The 22,499-nt window shown below is 49.9% G+C and overlaps 1 protein-coding gene across 2 annotated transcripts in view; it reads left to right on the top strand.

The window, feature by feature from the left end:
* Nucleotides 1–19,708: 19,708 nt before the first annotated feature.
* LPIN1 (lipin 1) overlaps nt 19,709–22,499 on the top strand; it is an 86,337-nt gene continuing 83,546 nt past the window's right edge. For both annotated transcript variants that reach the window (XM_075557095.1, XM_075557094.1), the window contains exon 1: nt 19,709–19,791. The gene's annotated coding sequence lies outside the window, so the exon portion shown is untranslated. The remainder of the gene's footprint in view (nt 19,792–22,499) is intronic.

The following is a 22,499-nucleotide window of genomic DNA, read 5'->3' as shown; positions in this document are numbered from 1 at the left end:
CTACGTGGCTCCTTCAGCTCAGGACACTAGACTAGTTCCATGTGTCTTGCCAGTTGCAATGTTTCCCAGGGAGTCAGGAGAGAGAGAGAGAGAGTGTTTCCCACCTCTAAGGAGAAATTCTGGAGTTCCCAGAATCCTCAGGAGATGGCCATGCCTACACAGAGGCCTCATTGACTATGCCCTGATTGACTGGCTAGACACCACCCCTTCCCTCTTAATCCTCTCAAATTGACAAATGATTATATAACTACCACAGAGAGCAAATGGCCTCTATCCCAGAGCACATAGCTGACAAAAGGAAGAGTTGCGAGTTTCAGAGTCGAAGGGCAGAGTCTGGACCAAGGACCACGCCCCCATCAGCCTCAGTGCTGTCTTCTCTCCTTTCCCTGGCATTTTGTTCCTATTTTTCTCTTTGAGCACCGACTTATTGTGTTCCGTCTGATGGTGTTGCACTCTGTTTTTTTTTTATTTGGAAGTCCTTGGCAATGGACTAACCATGGCTAATGCTCTGGGCAACTAAGTGGAAGATTGCTTTCGCCACCCGGGCCTTTCCCGTACCGGCCCAGAAAGGATTCCCTTACTGGTGTTCAGTAGGGACCTGCTGATGCTAGGCTTTCTTTCTTGAAACTTATTGTAGTAGTTGTTGTTGTTAGGTGTCCTCAGGGGCTCCATCTCACAGCAACCTTATGTACAGCAGAGAGACGCACCAGTGCTTCGCCCCATCTTCACAATTGTTGCTATACTTGAGCCCAATATTGCAGCCACTGTGTCAATCCATCTTGTCAAGGATCGTCCTCATTTTCACTGCCCCTCTACCAGACACGATGTTTCCTTCCATGGACTGGTCACTACCGACAACGTCGCCAAAATACATAGGAAGAAGTCTTGCTATCCTTGCCTCTAAGGAGCCTCTGGCTGTACTTCTTCCAAGACAGATTTGGTGGGGTTTTCTTTTGTTTTGTTTGGCAGTGCAAAGCATTTTCAATATTTTCACCAGCACCATAATTCAAATGCATCGATTTTTCTTTGATCTTCCTTATGTCATACCCAACTTTCACATGTACACGAAGCAATGGGAAATAACATGGCTTGGCTCAGGCACACATTCACCCTCAAAGTAGTATCCTTGCTTTTTAATACTTTATAGAAGTCTTGTGCAATAGATTTACCTAATGTAATGAGTCCTTTGATCTCTTGACTGCTGCTTCCATGAGCATTGATTGTGGTTCCAAGCAGGACAAAAATCCTTGACAACTTCAATATTTTTCCCATTTATCATGATGTTACTTATTGGTCCAGTTTGTGAGGATTTTGATGATCTTTACACTGAGTTATAATCCACCCTGAAGGCTGCAATCCCTGAGCTTCCTCAGCAAGGGCTTCAAGTCCTTCAGACTTTCAGCCAGCCAGGTTCTGTCATTTGCATATGTCAGGTTGTTAACAAGCCTTCCTTCAGTCCTGGTGTCCAATTCTTCTTCTGAGAAGCCAGCTTCTCTGATTACTTGCGCTGCACACAGATTGAATAAGTGGGGTGAGAGGATACAGCCCTACACACGCCTGCTTGTAAACCGTGCACTATTCCCCTGATCCAGGTACAGGTTCCACACGAGCACAAGGAAGTTCCCTTCTTCTTGAGGCTCCCCATAATCTGCTATGAGCAGCAGCACATGACTATTACCCCCAGGTTCTAGGTTTGGCGGTCTCGGATGTTGGTGTGGATCCCTTACCCGATGGTCACAATGAATGGTATCCCGGGACCCCTATACACTTCCTATGTTAGTGCCCTCCTTGTTTTATGATGACATATCTTAATGATCGAAAGAACAGTGTCCAGTCAACTGTACAGATCAACAATGTACGCATAGTGTTTCATAAACCGCAGACACATGAATGGGTTTTGGGCTTGCACTTAATTGTAGCCCCAATCTAAGAACAATCAGTTCTTATGACTTGGCCCTGCTCGATGCTCGCCCTCATGAAGAGATCATCGAAGTAGGGACGCGATAGTAAAGTGTGGTGAAGAAACTAGATGGTGCCTTTTGCAAACGTGGTGTGCACAAACGAAGCCCGGGTACCATTCCTTCTTTTAGATTTGGATTTTATTGGTTACAACCTAGTCACACAGGTCCGTAAGCTTCTTCCGTGTGGGCTTAGTTCACACCTCACTTAGCCGGCTGCTTGCGTGAAGACAAGGCTCTAGGACCCCAGATGCTATTCTTTCTGATAGTCAGACAGACTATAAGGAAGGAATGGGTACCCCCCACTGCTTATCTCTCTGTCTTGAAGCATATAGGAACGTGTAAGAAAAAATAACCTTGACATATAAATTGAAGAAGCTACAGACATGGCTTCATCTAATTGGGTGGGCCAAGGCTAAACAAAAGGAAACAAAAACACACAAGAATGATTGGTGGTGTGGTTGTAGGCAGGAAAGGGAGAGAGGAGATGGCTGGGCTGTATGCAGACAGAGAACGAGGAGAGAGAAAAGATAGGTGTCTTTGTTGCTTACACCTTGGTACCTAACGGTGGCGGTTCCAAGGTAGAATTCTGACCTTCCATGCAGGACATCCGGTTCTCTTTCTGGCCACTGTGTCTCAAGCCTGGCCTCCACCCATCTTTTGGTTAGTGGAGCCCAGTGTGTTGCTGCCAGGCTGGACAGCTGTCAGTGGCGCTTACAGACTAAAGCAGTAGGAAGCAGAGCCCGGTTACTGACTTATGAAACTTTGCCAATGGAAATTTACTTGAGCCACCATGAGTTGGGGCTGAGAAACGTGGGAAATGGCCCAGCTCATTTGTTTAAAAATGGAATCAAAGGGCAAACTGTATAGTTAGTCCTTGGGAAACAACCTGAAGCCAATCAAGTGCTACTGGAGGCATCGTTAGTTTGGAAACAGGGATTGTCCCCGGCAGCCACATGGCCGACACCAGCAGCGTTGTTCATGGTGTGTTGGCTCCACGCAGGTGTGTGGGGAGCTTCCTCATGTCACTCTGCTAATGGGGCTTTTGGCCGTGTCCTTGAAATGCCAGCGTGGGCTGCAATTCCAACCCACCCGGTAGCTGGGAGGTTTAGGGGTGTCGGAATGACTCATCAGACCACTGTAAGACGTGCTCTAGAAGGACACCCACACGCTTACTCACACCAACAAGGCCCAGGAAGGGGTCGTCTTGCTACCACAGACTCACAAACTTTGTGTCAACTTGAAGGTAGATATTCATTTTGCCTTTTTTTTAATTGTGACTTTTTCATGGTAAGGAAGGGGCAGGGCAGTGTGGAACAGTAGATGAAACTGTGGCCACAAATGTACTTGAGAAGTCATAATAGACCCAAAGTTGTGACAAGGAGAGTTATTAGATTATTCAATTTCCGACAACTAAGACACATTCTTTTTCTAAAAGAAACAAAACATTCAAACCCTTTTTCATTGTGAATGGTGAACGTCTACAGAGCAGATCAATTTTCCATTCTAAAATTCATGCGTGTTTTATTTCTTGTAATTGGTGACAATTTCCCCAGCATAGCATCACTTATCCCACTTCCTCACTGTTTCCTCTTTTCCAATCCTCCTCCTTTCCTACCCCTTCTGAACTTGACCTTGGCAAAGGCAGCCCCCTTTGATCTCCTCCAATGGTGGTTATTCTGAAGACCGCAGAGTGTCACTCTTCTCCTTACAGATCTGTCCCTGGTGTGGCTGAAAACTGAGTCACGGTGTGTATGTGGGGGTGAAATTCACTTCCAGGCCTGAAGAGTGACTACGTCTTGTGGGGTGCATCTGTTTCTATCGAGCATCAAGCCTGGTCTTTGCTATGACTTTGATTCTTGTCCCACATTTTCCTCCTAGTCTATCCAAGACCTTCAAGGGTGAGTCCTCTCAGAGCATTTGGTAGTGGTCACGGCCACCATCTAGTTGTAGACTCTGGGTCATGAGACCCATCAGTCCACTGAACTGTTATCATATCTCTTTAATTTCCCTTGCGATTCTTTGTTCCAAACGGGGAGAACCATATTAGACGTCCTCTTGCGAGCATTAAAGGCCCCATCACGACCGATCAAATTAAGCTACAGAACACGAGATTCATTCATTCAAGGTTCTTGGTTATGGCTAAGAGCGGCTTGAATGCTCATGGGTAAAAGACTGCATAAACCAAGGATGGAATGCTATGTCAGAGTAAAGAACAGCAAACCCCTCTGTAAGCTTTACTATAAGCACACATATTCTTGCAGCCAAAAGTCAAACCCACCGCCATCTGTTCTGATTCACAGGGACCACCTCCTACAGGGTTTCTGAGACCATAAATCTTTATGGGGGTAGACAGCCTCATCTTTCTCCCGAGGGGCAGCTAGTGGGTTTGAACAACCGACCTTTCTGTGAACAGCCCAAAGGGCAGCCCACTGTATCACAGAGCTCCTTGTTTACAGCACAGGTAACTATAAATGTAGAACTAGCTTCCATCAAACCTCTATACAGTTGATCTTCAAAAAGTTTGTGGGAAAATACCATTATCTTTTCAGTCCATTTTCCCCTAAATGTTTTGAAGCACCCTTGTATATTCATGCGTGTAGTCTCATTCTCCTTCTCACGCCTGGTTAGCTGTGTATCTTCACATGCACTTGTAGTTACTGATATTATAAGATTGTGCCTGTATGAGGTATTCATCTCTGCTGCCTGGAAACCCTTGTTAAATACTCTTCCCTCCGACTTGCTTTGTCTTCAACATCCGTTGCTGCCTGCTCTTATAGATTGCCTTCCTCTTCCCCTAAGTTAACAAATGATGACCAGTTAGCTAATGACAGGAGGAAGGGGCTGCATGCTCCTGCACAAACGGACCCTTCTGGAGTACCTTGACTGTCTTAGGGGGTCACTGTGAGTTAAAGCGGATCCAAAGGCAGTGGGTTGTTATCAGCTTAGTGATTTACCCTCTCTCCCCCTTTCCACCCCAGATAACCATCAAATATCGGTGTGTGTGTGAAAATATTTTCTTGACTCTTAAAAATAACGGCCTTACACTCTATGTGTCATTTTGTGATCGGTGTAGCTCCCTCGGCATGATGGCATCCAGGCTAATCCATGTGATGAGGTATTCAGCACGTTCATTCTTATGCTTTCCTTTTTTTTCTTTAAAATCATTTTATTGGGGACTCTTACAGCTCTTAGAGCAATCTGTACATCGATTATATCATCATTTTCAAAACATTTTTTGGATTGAGTCCTTGGTATTAGCTCCTCTTTTTTCCCTCCCTCCCCCACCCTCTCACCCTCATGGACCCCAGATAAATGATAAATCATTATTTTCATATCTTACACTGTCCGCTGTGTCCCTTTGCCCTTGTTTCTATTGTCTGTCCCGCTGGGCAGGGTGGGGTGGGTGGGGTGGGGGGTTATATGGTGATCATTGTAATTGATTCCCTATTTCTCCCCCTTCTTCCCCAACCTCCCCCCTACTTTCATGGTCCACCTTCCCCCATCCTCATGGTATTGTTTTCATTACTGTTCCTGAGGGGTTTATCTGTCCTGGATTCCACTTGTTGAGAGCGCTTAACTGTACCTGTATACAAGCTCTGGATTTGTAAGGCAGAACTGGGGTCATGATAGTGTGTGCAGGGGGAGAAGCATTAAAGAACTAGAGGAACGTTGTCTGTTCCATCAATACTATGCTGCACCCTGGCTGATTCCTTCCTTCCTTATGATCCTTCTGTGAGGGAATGTCCAATTGTCTACACATGGACTCCTCTCTGACCCCATCATTTTCATCAATATATTTGTTTTGGGTTTTCTGATGCCTGATACCTGCTCTCATCGAAACCTCATGATCACACAGGCTGGTGTGTTTCTTCCATGTGGGCTTGTTGCTTCTCTGCTAGATGGCTGCTTGTTTAACTTCAAGCCTTTAAGAACCCAGATGCTATATCTTTTAATATCCAGGCACCATCAGCTTGCTTCACCACATTTGCTTATGCACCCATTTTGACTTCAGCAGTCCTGTCAGGGAAGGTGAGCATCACAGAGGGCCAGCTTAGTCGAACAAAGTGTTCTTGCGATTGAGGGGTTACTTGAGTGGAGGCCCAATGTCCATATGCTGCCTTAATACTTAGCATTTAAGTATATGTCCATAGACTTACATCCCTGTATCCCTCTTTACATATTTATATGTTTACATGTGTGCATGCAGGCCTATATCCGTACCTTCTTCCTCAATGCTGTGAAGTATTCCGTGTGGGTATTCCCATACTCTGCTCATCCATTCTTCAACCCATGGCCATCTAGGCAGTTTCTGCCTTTTGCTGTTTGGAGTAGAGTCGTGATGAGCATGGACGTGTGTGTGCTTGTATACTCATGGAGATATTTTAAAGTCCTGGCTCTTTATGACTTTTTAATTTACAAAGATACATATTTTTATATGACTTGGCCTGTGTGTGGTTCCATTCTGTTCACCAAGATAAATTTATTGGTGTTGAGAAAACATAAAACATTATCATTCACATTTTAAAAACCATTCTTTCTGTGACTTCAGTGCATTTCTAAGTAAGAGGCAGCAGGTTAACCATCATGTCTTGTTTGAAGATTAATAAATAGTTGACAAGAAAGCACAGACAGCACTTTGAACTATTAGGGACCTGTAGCCGCCTTAAGAAGCGACAATAAGATAGTATTATTCTGTCCAAGAAGAGACAGCATTTCCCCTTGGGAAGCAGTGGCCAGGCCCAGTGTGTCCTGGTGATCTGTCTGCAAGGTGGTGAGTTGGAACTTTGAAAAGGTTGGCCCTGAAGCAAGTTGTCCATTTTGTTTCTTTGTTATTACTGCTTGGCAGCTTCCCCAGGCATGGCCCGGCATGGTGTGCCCCTGAGCTTTCAGTCACCTGCGCGGAGGGTCAGGCAGTGCCTTTGGTGAAGGTACTCCGCTGCGCTCTCACAGGCTGGAGGCTGGAGTCCACCCAGAAGTGGTTCAGAAGAAAGGCCAGGCTGTCTGCATTTGAGGAATCAGTCATCAGACACCCGTGGCGCACAGTTCTCCTGTGCCACACCTGGCTTCTCCATGAGTCCGAACCAACGCTGCGGCAGGGGTTGACTGGCGAGCTTCATGGCGAACAATGTTCGCTGGTGATGGGTCTGGTGCAGACCCTCCTTGGGAGCTCATGTCAAGTCCAAGACCAGAGAGTATGGGAGCCTGAGTGGGGGAGTAAAAGGGGTATCTCATTGCTAGAAATCTGACTGGAAGACGTGCAGGCCATACTGTAGTTTCATGAGGGAGAAACCACTGAACAGTCACCAAACCCAAATCAAACCCATGGCCACAGAGTCCACTTTGACTCATAAGTTGGGTCCAACTCATAGTGGCCTGATGTACAACCAAACGAACAACTGTTCCCATGTCTGAACCCATTCCTGCAGCATTGCTGTCAGTTCATCCCTTCAGGGAACTTCCTCTTTTCTGCTGTCCCTCCACACTACCAAGCACGACGTCCTTTCCAGGGACTTGTCTCTCCTGACTACATGTCCAAAGTATGTGAGATGAAATCTTGCCATCTTTGCTTCTAAGGAGAATTTTTGTTGTACTTCTTCCAGGACAAATTAGTTTGTTCTCTTGGCAGTTCATGATCCTTTCAATATTCTTCTCCAAAACACCATAGTTCAAATACACTGATTTTTCTTTGGTCTTTCTTATTTGATGTCCAACTTTCATATACATATGAGGCTTCTGAAAATACCATGGCTTGGTCAGGCATATCTTAGTCCTCAAAGAAACATCATTGCTTTTCTATCCTTTAAAGAGGTCTTGTAACCTGTAATGTTGGATCTCTGGACTGCTGGTTCCATGAGCACTGATTGTGGATCCAAGCAAGATGAAATCCTCAACAATTTAGATGTTCTCTCCATTTTTTCAGGCTGCTACCTATTGGTCCAGTTGTGAGGTTTTGGTTGTCATTACATCGAGTTGTAATCTGTGCGTAAAGCTGCCATCCTTGATCTCCACCAGGAAGTGCGTTAAGTCCTCCTCACTTTCAGCAAGCAACGTTGTGTCATCTGCACATCACGGGTTGTGAAGAAGCCTTCCTCCCATACTGATGCTGCATTCTTCTTTGTACAAGCCAGCTTTTCTGATCATTTGCTCCGCATACAGATTGGATAATTGTGGTGAGAGGATACGGCCCTGACACACGCCTTTCTTGAATTTAAATCATGCAGTCTTCTTGTTCTGTTTGTCTGACTGCCTCTGATCTATGTGGGTTCCACATGAGCGCAATAAAGCGTCCTGGGATTCTAATTCTTGTCAAGGCTATGCATTTTGTTATGATCTGCACTCAGATGCCTTTGCCTGGTCAATAAAACAGAAGCAAACAGCTTTCTGGTATTCTCTGCACTCATCCAAGATCCATCAGACATCAACAATGATATCCCTGGTTCCACATCCTCTTCTGAATCTGTCCTGAAGCTCTGGAAATGTACCGCTGCAACTTATGTTGGAGGATCTTCAGCAACATGCTACTTGCATGTTACAGCAATGATAGTGATCAATAACTTGCATGTTCTGTTGGGTCACCTTTATTTGCAATGGGTACAAACACAGATCTCTTCCAGTCTGCTGGCAGGTGGGTGTCTTCCAAATTTCTTGGCACGGACCGGTGAGAGCTTCTAGTGCTTTATCAGTTGTTGAAACATGTCCATTGTATACCATCAATTCTCAGAGCTTCGTTTTTGGCCAATTCTTTCAGTGTAGCTTGAGTTTCTTTTCAGCGCCATTGGTCCTTGGTCACATGGTACCTCCTGAAAGGGTTAAGTGTCAGTTAGTTCTTTTTGGTAAAGTGACTGTATTGTTTCAATCTTCTTCCAATGTTTTCTGCATCAATCAATATTTTGCCCATAGAATCTTTCAGAATTGCAACTTCAGGCTTGAATTTCTTTCTTGAGCTCTCTCCGTTTATGATGTGCTGAGCATGTTCGTCCCTTCCGGTTTTCTAATATGAGGTCTTTGCACGCTTCATTATAATTTTTGACTTTGCCTTCTTGAGCTGCCCTTTGACATTGTCTGTTCAGCCTTTGACGTCATCCTTTCTTGCATTTTCGGTAGGAACTCTACAATTAAGAGCAAGTTTCAAAGTCTCTTCTGATACACACTTTGATGTCTTCTTTCGATCTTTATCTTTTTGGTGACCTTTTGCGGTCTTCGGGCAGGGTGTCCTCCCACAGCCGATCAAGGATTAGTGTCCCCTCAGCAAGCGAAGGTCCCTTCGCTTTATCCACCAGCTCTTCGGGGTTGACTCTACCTAGAGAAGGCAGCTCTTCCTCAGTCACACATTTAGTGCTTTCCGACTTGACGAGCTGGTCTCTGGCCCTGTCTCTGACATGTTCTGGCGCTAGCCATGCGTTTTCAGTCTCCGGCGTGTTTCAGTGCCACCCGTAAGGTTTTCAGTGGCTAATTCTTCCGAAGCGCACAGTCTATTTCTTCTCCCTGGTCTCTCCTTACACTGGAAGCTCTGCTGAAACCTGTTCATGTGGGAGACTCAACTATACCTGAAATACCAGCGACTTAGCTTCTAGTATCACAGCTGCCCATAAGTCACCAGCTTGTCAGTCGAGTGCTGGCTGACTGACAAACCGCGGGAATCCTGGCTCAGCCGTGTTGACGCAAAACCTTAACCTCCACAGGTATCAGCAGGTCAGTTAATTGGGTCACACACCTGTGTCTTATCCTTTCTCAAGTAGTTATTTGTGAATGTCTTCAAAAAGCCATCAGAGATGCGATATCCATTGCTTGTTTCTCATGTAGGAACTGTGCTAGGCTGGGTTGACTAGAGAAACAAATCCAGTGACATGTATGTGTAGGAGAGAGCTTTCTATCAAGAAGTGGTCATCTTTCAGGAAAACATCCCAGCCCCATCTAGATTAAGCCCATAAGTCCAATACTAGTCCATACATCCCTCTTCAGACTCACACAGTCACATGCAATGATGCAGAAGGCAGGGAGATCATGGGCTACTGGGCGAAGAGTCCTGTGGGTCCAATGGTGGTGGTCGCACCTCCAGGACTCTGGCAGGTCTCTGAGTGGCTCAACAGCAGGAAGATGAAGCTGAGAGAAGGGTGGGGGTGGGGGGTAGGTTCCGAGGACCCTCCTTATGAAGAGATCATGCCCACAAGGAGGCACCATCAGCCTGTGATCTGATTGGCAGGTTAGACTCCACCCCTACATTTCAAGTTGACACGAATTATGTACCCGCCCCAGGGATCAAATAGATCTTCCTTGGGGCAATGAGGAGCAAGGTCTGATGAGCTACGAGACAGATGGGAGCCCTTGTGGAATCAGCCCTGTGGCTTAGTACACCAATGGGAATCTCCGCACAGCCACGCTAAGATGTCAGAATTGAAGAACCCTGCTTAATAGAAGACAGCCAACTAAAACCTTAAGTGGCCCCGTGTGGCTCAAATAGTGCTTTGTGTCCACTTACAAGAGTCTTGGAAGAAAGACCCCATGATCCACCACTCAGACACACACAGCTTGCCATGAACTAGACCTGACTTGATGGTGTCTCCTGGCAGAAATCCCATTCTCAGGCGCAGCCGGGGTCACTCTTGACTAGTTCTGTTTGCTGCTGCGTGGTGCCGGCCTGTGGTGGGGACAGTCTGAGGCAGGAACTAGCACAAACTCAGGAGAAATGAGTCCCTGCAAACACTCTTCTTTCCCTCATCTCGGATACCCCAGAGTGAGCACTGAGTGGCGAGAGCTGGAGCTAGTACAACGATGGCGGCAATTCCTTTATTGCCCGTCTCTCAGCCTGTCGTTCATTTGATTTTCCTCCAGACTGACTTCGGTAGGAACGGCCCCTTCATCTCACGGTGGAGGCAGCTGAGGCTCAGAGGGCACCTGGCCACAAGGCTGAGCCGCCCTTGAATCAGGCATGTTTAGACCCCAAGGCCCGGGTTTTATACACCAGTCAGGCTGCCTGTTCTTAACGAGAGAACATTCTAGAGAAAGATGGCACACGTAAAGGAGATGGTACAGTCTCTGAAAGTCTTGGACAAGTAAGCCTGTCCCTTTCCCTCAGTGGCACCGCTGGGTTGGTCAGGCAGGGGAGTGAGTGTTCAGGACACGCCGTGACGCGTGTGACGGCACCAGTGCCTTCCCTTCTCCGTCCCCAAAGACACAGGCGAGAACGTACAGGTCTACCCTGAGAAGAAAAAGGAAGTGGGGAGGCCAACAGATCATTTAGAATTTAAGCTTGAAGGAGTGTGCGAGGATTTTTATTTTCCTCCTTTGGACAACAACTAAACCAACCAACAGAAAAACCAAAACTCACTGCCATCGACCTGGTTCTGGCTCATGGTGACCCTACAGGACAAGGTAGAACTGCCCCTGTGGGTTTCCAACTCTTGACGGGAGTAGAAAGGCCCCGTCTTTCTCCTGAGGATCGGCTAGTGGTTTCAAACTGCCGGCCTTGCTGGCCATGCAGCCCCACGTGCCTGTAAAGGGGGAAGCCCTGAGTAAGGTTGCCTGGACGCCTCGGTGCTGGTTCCCACATCCTGACGGTGCGACTGGGGGTGTCTCTTTGTGCCTGAGTTTCCTTATTGATGAATTATTAATGACTTCATGAATAACAAGAATAAGGCATTATTAGTAATGGCGTGGAGATAACGGTGTGTAACCCTGTAGGGTCGTTGGCGAGGGATCAGAGGGTGAATACAGATAAGATGCTTAGAGCACCACCTGCCTTACAGTGAGTCTTGTGGAAGTCTTGTCAGTGACACCTCCCTGGCCCGGGAACGCCTCGCTCCTCTGGGCCTCTGAACCCTGGCCTCACACGCCATTCCTGGGGATGTCTGCTCAGCACCAGGGACTCTGAAATTGGATTCCGCCACCCCAGACTGAGAGGAAACCCATGCTGGTGCAGCGGGTCTCAGTGGCTGAGAGGATGAAGGGACTCTTGGTTCCTCCCAGGCGGGAGGGCGGCCCACCTGCCCATGCTCCCCAGCAGTTCCAGAATGACCTCCCCCTCTCCCAGGTTGGGTGGAGGCCCTCTTCTTTTGCCCCTTCCTACCCATCCTCTCTCCTTTCTTGCCTCACTCCCTGACCTCAACCCACCACCTTTGAGTCTGTGCTGACTCCTAGCTACCCCACAAGGCAAAGCAAAACCACTCTACAGCGTCTCTGAGACTGTCAATCTTCCAGAAAACAGATGGCTGAGCCTCATCTTTCTCCTTCGGAGCAGACAGTGGGTTTGAACCCATGACCTTGCAGTTGGCAACCCAAACCCAAACCCAACTCACTGCCATGGAGCTGATTCAGACTCCAAGTGACCCTGCAGGGCAGGGTAGAACTGCCCCTGTAACTTTTCACTGGAGTAGAAAGCCCTGCCTTTCTCCCTAGGATCTTCTGGTGGTTTCAAACTGCTGGCTTGTAGTCAGCGGCCCAACACATCACCACTTTACCTCTAGGGCTCCATTGTCAGCCCAGTGCCTAGAATAAACCAGGTCTAGGCTAGCAGCCTAACCACTCCCCACCCCCACCTTGATCACATGGCAGGCCAGACTGGCTTTGACGCCCTTGTCACATGAGCGGTCAGTCAGTCACGAGCCCTGCGTGTACTAGCTGTCCTTGCTCCTGCCAGCCTGCTCCTCTATGCCTACTCAGACCACTAAGTTCAGTGCCCTCCTTCCCTGGGGACTGAACTGCCCCACCCCCACGGCAGTGTCCAACCTTTCACTCCCTAGTTCTGGGCAGGGTGACATTTTGCCTTCATTTGCGTGACTGGCTGCTGCTGTCACTCCAGTTCACTGGACTGCACACGCGTTGAGCACAAGGGAGACATTCAACAAGTGAGTGCTGGCGGAAGGAGTGGGCTCATGACAAAGGAGTGGGAAAGGGCAGCCGCTGCCCCTGGGAGGGGCATGCTAGTGACCTGTGGCCAACCCGGGTGTGCCAGCGCGGGGCCGGGGCAGGGGGGGGGTAGCCTGCGTCTCCAGCTGCCCTGACTCTTCCTCTTTAACATTTGGACTTACTGGGATGGCTTCCAAGCTTCCCCCAAGGCACTGCACGCACGGACCTTTATTCACCTTGGAGCCCTGCTCAGCCAGATTTGTGATTTTGGGGGTGGGGATGGGGCAGAGAGGGCACACAGCAACTTTTTAAGGTATCAGTTAGAGTGACTTGGAGGCCTTTGAAAACAACCCCCCCGCCCCCTCCCCCCCCCCACACAGCTGTAGCCAACTGTCAGCCTCTCTCCTTGGTTTCTCTGGGGCTTCTTTTGCCTTCCAGAACACCTCAGTGCCAGTTGATGAGCCCCACCCTAATCTTGGGTATCAGGGCAGCCCTAAAGTATCCCCGAGGGATGGCAGATGGATCTTAATTCAAAGTAGAGAATATCAGATGGATCTTAATGCAAAGTAGAGAATAGCAGAAAGCTGTCTACTTGAATTTTATGGATTCCGCCAAGGCACTGGACTGTGCGGATCATAACAAACTAAGCATCGTATTTGAGAAGAATGGGACTTTCAGAGCAACCTCATTGTGCTCCTGCGGAACTTGCATATGGATCAAGAGGCAGTTGGGGGAACCGAACAAGGGCATCCTGTGCGGTTTAGTCGGGTTGCATCCTCTCAGCCCACTTCTTCGACCTGTATGCGGAGTAAATACTCCGAGAAGCTGGATTAGGTGAAGACACATGCAGCATCAGGATTGGAGGGAGGTTTCTTAACAACCTCCGACATGCAGATGACACCGCCTTGCTTGCTGAAAGTGAGAGGACTTGGAAGCACTCGCTGATGAGAGGATCAAGGACTGCAGACTCCAGGGTGGATGACGACTCAATGTCAAGGGAACCCGAATCCTCCAAACCGGACCATTAGGGTGACAGAGTGCTAAATGGAGAAATGTTTGAAGCTGTCACGGACTTCATCTTCCTTGGATCCACAATCCTCAGGGCTCATGGAAGCCAGAGGCAAGCCAATCAAATGATGCCACACGGCATTAGGCAGATCTGCTGCACAAGACCTCGTGAAAGTCTTGAAAAGCCAGGAGGTCCCTTTGAGGATGAAGGTGTCACTGACTCAAGCCACGGTCTTTTCAATCGCACCCCTTGCACGTGCAAGTTGGGCACTGAATAAAGAAGACCGAAGAAGAATCGATGCATTGGGATGATGGCGCCGGAGAAGATACGGAAAGTATCCGCGCCGCCCCAAGAACACACACACCTGTCTTGGAAGAAGCAGAGCCAGCATGCTCCTCAGAGACAAGGATGGCAAGACTTAGGTACTTAGGTACTTCGGACACAGTCTTGAGGAGAAACCTGTCCTTGGAGAAGGCCATCGTGCTTGGTAACATAGAGGGGCAGCGGGACAGAAGAAGCCCTGGACGAGATAGATTGACACAGAGGCTGTGAGGATGGTGCTACGGATGGGGACAACCTGTTGGCCCCCGTCAACAGCAACAACAAAGAGCCCTTGCTGTGTTTGGGGTGACCCATTGGTGTTGGGGTGACCCATTGGGTTCCCTCACAGGTTTGCCGCCTTAAAAAATCCTATATTAGGTTTCTGTGAGTTGAAATGGACACAACAGCGTGTGTTTGGCAGTGAATTGTAAGTTCCTACATGAAAAAAGGGGCCCTGATGGTACTAGGCCAGGAGGAGTTAGAAGCCCCCCACCCCACCCCCCAAAGCTGTTCCAAGGGAAAAAGATGAGACTTCTTGTTCCCGTCAACATTTACCACGTCAGAAACCCACAGGAGCAGCTCGCCCCTCCCCTCTCCTACAGGGACTCTCTGAGTCAGAATTGGCTCAGTGGCAGTGTTTCCTGATATTGTCTCTTACCTACCACGTATGCATGTGGGTGTGCAGTGGCTATGTTCTTGCATGTTAACCGAAAGGTGAGGGGTTAAAAGCCACCGAAGGTTAAAGTCACGAAAACTTTATTGGACAGTTCTGCTCGGTCCGGTGGTGTCACTCTGTATTGGAAATCTACCTGACGGTCAAGGATTTGTTTTGGGGGTGGGGGTGGCATCACCTACAACTCACCTGTCTCAGTTGCTGGGGTTCCCCACTCCACGCAGGCAGCAGCGCCCTTTGGCGGAAGGGGCTGGTTTGGAACCACTGGGCAGTCCCGACACAATACGATTACTGTAAACAGCTATAAGAAAGGAGGGTTCTTGTGCAGACAGAGGCGTGTCTTGTATTGTTGGCCCCGCTTCACATGCAGAGAGAACTTCCTGGTGTGTACAGCATTTCCAGCTCTTTAGCCTAGGGGGTGTCGTGGTTACACACTGGGCTGCTTACCTCAAGGTCAGCAGTTCGCAAGCACCAGCAGCTCCGCCAGAGAAAGACAGGCTTTTCCCTCCTGCAGATTTACAGTCTCAGGAATTCACAGGGGGCACCTTCTACCCCGTTCTATAGGGTCCTTGTGAGTCGGCTTGGACTTGGTGAGTCCTGTGGAATAAATACCTTCTCAGTAAAGCAGAATCTGCTCTCATGAGAGGACCCTCCCCTGGTTCCCTTACCCCCCAAAAAATACCCTCACACCAAACCAACAAAACACAAGCGAGCGCGCAAGCCAAACCAAACCCAGAACACTACCATCCAGTGGCCGGGGTGGGGGGCAGGGAACTCCTGGGCGGGCGGTCAGCAGCCTGTTCACTCTCTAACAGGCCCCTCACCCCCACCCCACCCACCTCTGACAGCCTGAACTAATCCTTCTGTGAAATGCACTCCTCCCAGGGGAATTTAGAATCTAAAAATCTTCCAAGTCCGCTGCTGTTCCAAGTTCCAGGCGGCAGGCCAGCCCTGAGCAGGCAGTGAACCTATGTTGCACACCTGCACCCACTTCCCAGAGTGTAAAACTGAGGGGTTAGAACGAATGGTCTGTACTCGGGGTGCTCTGAGCAGGTTATCAAGCCTGAGTGAGTTTATGCAGCCCCGTGGCGGCTCCTCCATCGGACTAAACACAGCCACCACCTGGGCTCGGCCAGGGGGGTCCCCGGAACTCTCCTAACTGACTCTCCACTCAGTTACCGTGGTGTGTGTCCTGGTCACTCCCACACAATGAGGGTCCCTGGGGGGGAGGGGTCTGAGGCCCCAGGTTTTGGAAGGCTTCGATTCCTTTTGTAACTTGAGCATGAAATCTGATTTAGTGAGTGTTTTCTCCTCATTGCTTATTTGAAAGGCAATTCCTCCCTGCATGCCTGGTCCTTTGAGATAGGTGATGGGGAGAAGAGGGAGGCAGGGCTGGATGGGCTTGCGGGGAATGAGTTGCCTTCTACCAAAGGCCTTCTAGCAGGGCCGCGTGAATCAATGGACACAGCTCCTAGGTTCACCGTTTGCAGAATGAGAGCTTTTGGCTGGGTGTTTTGAGTTTACACCCCCTGTCTCCAAATGTGGAGCCTGTGGGCACAGTCCTTATGCATCGGGCTGTTAACCAAGAGGTCAGCAGTTCAAAACCACCTAGGGGACAAAGGCTTTCAACTTCCTTAAAGAGTTATAGTCTCGGAAACCCACAGGGGGCAGTTCTGCCCTGGCCTATAGGTCCACTGTGAGTTGCGACCGACTCACTGTGACGGCGGTGAATTTGGTTCTGGTTTGGTGTCCAAACTGAAAACTTAGGAGATTGTAAGCGAAGTGAGGGCTTTGCTTCCTTCGCCTTGGAAGCATAAGGTAACCTTGCTACTCTGTGGCAAAGCTGGGGGCCAGGGGGATACAGAGAAACGCTTCTCTTAGAGGCCCTGTAACAATAGAGCCCCCAAAGTGTTCTGACGCATGCCAACCCCACGTGCAGTGGTGTAGCACTGCTCCTCATAGGCAGGACCACCCGCCCTTTCTTCCTCGGGGCCTGCCAGCGGGTGGGAGGAGGCCCTGCACACCTCTGCAATTGGCCGGGCAGCGATGCTGCACCCTGGTCTCCCAGCTACCCCTTCGGAAGCATCTTACCATGGGCAAACGGTGAAACACCCTTTGCTCTGCCCTGTGAACATGACAAGTGGAGGCTGCCTAGGTGGGAGATGTCCCATGACAGGCTAGTGGGCACTCACACATGGTCAGATGCTGACTGGGGCAGCTCTCGGCAACACACGACTCCACATCTCTATCACAAACCAGCCGGCGTCTTCCCTGGGTGCTGACATTTGAGCTTGCATCTGCCTGCCTTTCAGACAACAGCTCCCATCTAAACGGCACCCCCAACCCCTCCATTCTTCATCTCCCTTAGGGCCATCGCCATTCACTGCGGGATTTAAGCATTGAGACTTGGCCCTTGATGCTTCCTCCGCTGGTTTCTCCTCTCGTGCATCTCCTTTCCCTTACACCAGCAAGACCTTGCCTCCTACATATACCCAGTCTTCTGTCTAGTGCTCACCACCCAGTCCCACCAAATCCCAGGAGAGTTGGGTGCCCCATTTCTCCTGGTCTCCTGTGTCCTCCGGTCTACTTGAGGTCATTTCCCACAGAGCAGAGGACGTGCTTTTACAAATGTAAAGCGGATCACATAATTCCTAGGTTCAAATCCCTGGCCTTGGTCTACAATGACCCTTGTACTTGGCCTCTGCTCTTCTTCCCCATACCCTTCTCCTGTGACCTGGAAAGACTGGTGCCTGAAGAAGGGTCACAGGCTTGGCAAAGTGGAGGGGCAGCGACGAAGAGGAAGGAAAGCCCATGATAAGACGGGCAGACATGGATGCTGCAGTAATGTACTCGGGCAGAGGGATGATTGTGGGGATGGCACTGGGCCAGGTGCTGTTCCCTTCTTTAGTGCATTGGGCGTACTCCGAAGGAACCTCACAGCAACAACCACCGTCCCCTGTCTTCGCTCACTTACTACGCTTCAGTCACCTGTCAGGTAAACGTTGGACTGCCAAGCTCAAGACCGCCTGTTCAAACCCACCAGCCGCTCCTTGGAAGCAAGACGAGGCTATCTGCTCCCGGATGTTCACAGCCTCGGAAGCCCTAACTAGGGTTGCTGTCAGTCAGAACTGACTCCACGGCAGCAGGTTTGGGGTTGTGGGCTAGTCACCCACAGCACTAGGCCTCCAACCTTTCCACTTGCTGTTTCTAGAAGGTTCTGGCAACCCCGCTCCCCCATCTCTGAACGGTGAGGGTGTTTACCCCTTAGAGATGCCTGTCCGGTCAGCTGCCTAAAGTCATTTGGCCATGGGAGATGATCTCACTGATTAATGTATTCATGCCTGGACTTCGCCTCCTGCAAGCAGAGACCTGCCTCCCTCCCCGAGAAGGCATGGTCCTGAACAGAAGCTGGCACCCGTTTGCTTTGTGGATGAACGAAGCCGGAGACGTATGGAAATGATTGCTCTGATCTTTTAGACAAAGAGCAGTGAGAGCCCTCTGGGGCAGCTCCTTGGGGGAAGGCCAGAGATCTGTTTAAGATTACAGCCTACAAGAACTGCTGGTGGCAGGTCTACGCTATGTGGCTTAGTGGGGACGAACTTGCCGGCAGCAACGTTGAGACACTACGTGTAAATCATGGCCCACATGACTGCCCCTATATGGCTAAAGGAGGTAAGGAGAGACGTGACCAGGGCAGTCCCACTGAAGGGTGAGAGCACAGCCCTGGGAGGCTTCCTGGCCTGGCTCCTTCCCATTGCTGTGGCAAATACCTCTGTACCTTCCCAAAGCACACCACTGCCATCCATAGGAGTGGATTCCGACCCCATGTGACCTCACAGGAACGTGTGGATCGATGAGTGGATCTGCTCCTGAGGGTTTCAGAGACTTGAAGCCCTGTCTTTGGGTCCCAACGGCTGAGCTGGCAGTCAGTGGCCCAGTGTGTAAGCACTATACCAGCTGCACCCCCCCCCCTTCTCAGAGGGAAGGGAGGCTGGAGGTAAGGGGATGGGGGTGGGGATAGTGTTCAGAGGCTATTCCAACGACCCCATGTGTGTAGCAGAACCACAGCCGGGATGTTTGTTGGGATCCACCCAGCAGCCCTCCTGAAGCGTTTGGATCACCTGCTACTTGTATCAGCCATCAATACCCTATGAACACTTTTCTGCCCTTCCAAGAAACCACCAAACCCACTACCCTCAAACCAATTACAGCGACCCCACAGGACAGGGTAGAGCTAGCCTGTGGGTTTCCGAGACTGTCTAAGTCTTTACTGTCCACCTGGTTTGGAATCGCTGACCTCGTGTTTAGCAGTCCAACTCTTAAAGCACGTTACACCATCAGGGCAGTGGTATAAATGAGAGCGCTTCAAAAAGTCCGTAGGAAAATGTAAAGCTAAATGGATCTTCCCCACCGGCTTTCAGAAGCCCCCTCCCTCCACATGTCAATCTAAACTGTTGGGGCTGGGGAATCCAAGAAACCAAAGTTGGAGGAAGGGGCTGGGTGGCTCACTGGGGGTAAGCCTTGGACTGCTAACGCTAACCTCAAGATCCATAGTTCAAACCTGCTAGCTGCACTCAGAGAAAGATGGATTGTTTGTTCCCGGGAAAGGTTATATCCCCAGAAACCCTGAGGCACAGTTTTATCTTGTCTCCGGGGATCACTAAGAGCAGGCTTTGGCTTTGGTTGGCTAAGGACAGATAATCAGAAATTTGGTCTAAAGGTTTATACTCCCAGGAAAACCAAGACGGGCATTGAGAGCCAATCCCGCAAGACCTAGACCTTCCAGAAAGGTCGCCCCACCTCCGGGGGCCACGTGGGTGCGGAAAGCGAGCGCGCTCCTCCGCACGTCCCGCGCCCCCCTGAGTGCGGCCCCGTGGCCCCGCCCCGGGGGCGGGCCCAGTGGCGCGGGCGGCGCGGCGCGGAGCCCGCTCCGTGTTTGCATACAAAGGCCCCGCGGCGCGCGCTCGCCGGGGCGCCGCAAGGTGAGTACTGCCTTTGCCCGCCGCCCCGCGGGCGGAAGCCGGGGCCGCCGTGCGGGTCGGAGCCGGAGTGTGGGGGATCAGCCCGCGCGCTGGGGTGTTGGGAAGCCGGGGTCCCCTGGCCCGATCCTGCGCGATCGGGGCCCGGCCTCTGACCGCCGAGGCCCCGGCTGGGGAGGAGGATGGGGGCAGGGAAGGGGTGGACGGACCGGCCCGGCTCACGAGTGTCCCTTGGGCCTTGCCTTTGGGATAGCGCCCGGAGGCCCCCCGGAGGGCCTGCCCGCTGACCTTGAGTGGCGGGCGGATTTGGCAGGTTTGCCACGACCCCCACCCCCACCCCCAGGACGGCGGGGACCAGCGCGGTGCTCCTACAATGCGCCTGGGGTTCTTAGTGAATTCTTCCCCCGGGGACTTAGGTTCCTGCTTTGCGGACGAGGGGCGGAGGCTCCGCGAGGTGGACCTGTGAACCCAAGGTCATGGCTGTTTGGGGGCGATGCGGGAGCCCGGATCGGATCTGCCAGGCCTCTGCTTACCTTCTCCCCAGCCCCGTAGCGTCTCTGTTGTGAGTCGGATTGGACACCCCTGCAGGTGAGGGAGTGTCCGTTTCATTAGCTACGACCGACCAGCGGTCTTACTTTGGGGAAAGCCAAGGAAATACAGCATGAAAAGTTAGTGTTTGGGGGGGATAATCTTCCGTGCTGTAGGGCTAGCTTGTGGGTCTCAGGCTGGCTGGTCACTGGGAGGACCGCAGTCGCTGGGGAAAACGGAGATCAACCCTCTTTTTGATGAGCAGACAGGAAACGGAACAAAAACAACCAGCAGTCTTAATCCAAAGCGATTTTTAGGATCCAGTAGTCTACCACAAAGCAGTAGGGATATTTTGGAAAAGTTGTAACACATTAACAAAAAAACATTTCTTTTTAAATGGGAAGCTATGGTGGTGAAATATCTTGCTTATCTTTTGGGATCTTGCGAAATTAAGTAATTGAGGAATGTATAGTAAAGTAGAAATATATCATTCCTGCCCCCCCCCCCCGCGCCCCCCTTAGAAGTTTTGTAAGCTGTGAGGGTTGCTGGGTGGTTTTGTCAATTGATCATGCTTTATTTTTGACATTTATTTTATAACCAGGCCTTTTAATATGGGTGTGTGTGTGTGACCCTTTATACTTGTTTGTGGGGCCATTTGGAGCCAGCTCTGGACAGAGACGGGCCCTGTCTTACTGGGTCAGGAGACCTGGTGCCGAACTTGCAAATTTGCTTAACTTGCTTGGTTGGGGCAAACTCTTAATGTTTCCAGCTGCTAACCCAAAGGCTTGGTGATTTTGGTTCTCCAAAACCAGCTACTGGCAACCGCTCTTGATGTGGCTGGAAGGAAATGCATCTGCTCTCCCTGTAGTCCAGGGTGGAGAGAGCAGGAGATGGAAGGACATTTCCCACCATGACCTGAGAGCTTATTGCTTAGAACTTAGACACTGTAGGGACCCTGACTCAAGTCTTGACCGTGTCACTTAATAGCTGTATGTTAGTTGTCACTGAATCCATCGCGATTCAGGTGTGGGGTGGGCACTGTGCATGCCCCATAGGGTTTTCAAGGTTGTGACTTTTAGGGAGATTACCAGGCATGGGATGCATCTGGGTGGATTTGAACTGCCAACCATCCAGTCAGTCATCCAGGGCTTGACCTTGAGCCATTATTTCTTCATGCCCATTCACGTGATTATTGTACAAAGTAAATGCGAATTTGAGTTATGGAATGTTATGACATCTGTAAGAGCTCCCAATAAAATGATGAACAATCAATGAAGAAAATAAAAAGATTGTGTCATTGCAAAAAAAAAAAAAAGATGTTCAGAGCACCGCATAAGTATTTGTTGTTGTTATTTATCTATTTTACTTTTGGGATTTTTGTTGTTGTTATTTTTGAGTGGCAGGCACAGCACGCCAGTGGAGGAGGGACCATTTGTAGGGTTGGGACAGCCTTGTCTAATGCTGACCCTTGCTGACACCCATGTCCCACTGTGAGTTGGCTTTGGCTAGAATACTTCCTTCCTGGGTCTAAGTTCTACAACAAGGGTGGAGAATCTTTTTTTCCTGGCAAGGGCTATTTGGATATTTATAACATCACTCGTGGGCTATACAAAATCAGCAGCTTAAAAATTAGCCTGCTATACTTTGGGAAGGCCAGGGAAATAGAGCATGGAAAGTCAGTGTTTGGGGGATAACTTTGAACTGTTCCAGGGGTAACGTGTGGGTAATTCATGTGTTGGCCTAGAAGGCCTAGTGGCGTAGTGGTCATGTGTTCGGCTGCAAAGCCTCTCTAAGGTAGAAGAAAGGCTTTCTACTCCTGTAAAAAGTGGCATTCCTGGAAACTCACAGGGGCCAGTTCTACCCTGTCATATAAGGCCATAGGGTCACTATGAGTTGGCATCGACTCTGTGACAGTGAGTGAATTTCTTTTGTTTCATTTTGTTTTAATGTGATGCTGAAACAGCTGGTCTTTGGTAGGGCTTCTGAGGTTGGCTGGTACGAGGACCGTGGGCCCGGGGGTCCTCACCTCTGGTCTGATAGGTGGTCAGAGTCGATGAGTTGATTTGGACAAGTGTGTCCGTGGGCAAAGCCTACTGGCATCTTGTTCAAGGAAAGGTCAGTGGATGGGGGTGGGGGACGGGGGTTGAGGCGGGGAGACTTTTGGGAACATTTGCGAGACATCT

This window comes from Tenrec ecaudatus, chromosome 8, assembly GCF_050624435.1.
Source record: "Tenrec ecaudatus isolate mTenEca1 chromosome 8, mTenEca1.hap1, whole genome shotgun sequence".
NCBI classification, from domain to species: Eukaryota; Metazoa; Chordata; class Mammalia; order Afrosoricida; family Tenrecidae; genus Tenrec; species Tenrec ecaudatus.
The sequence above is the reverse complement of the archived record's forward strand: the minus strand, read 5'-3'. Positions and strand labels throughout refer to the sequence as shown.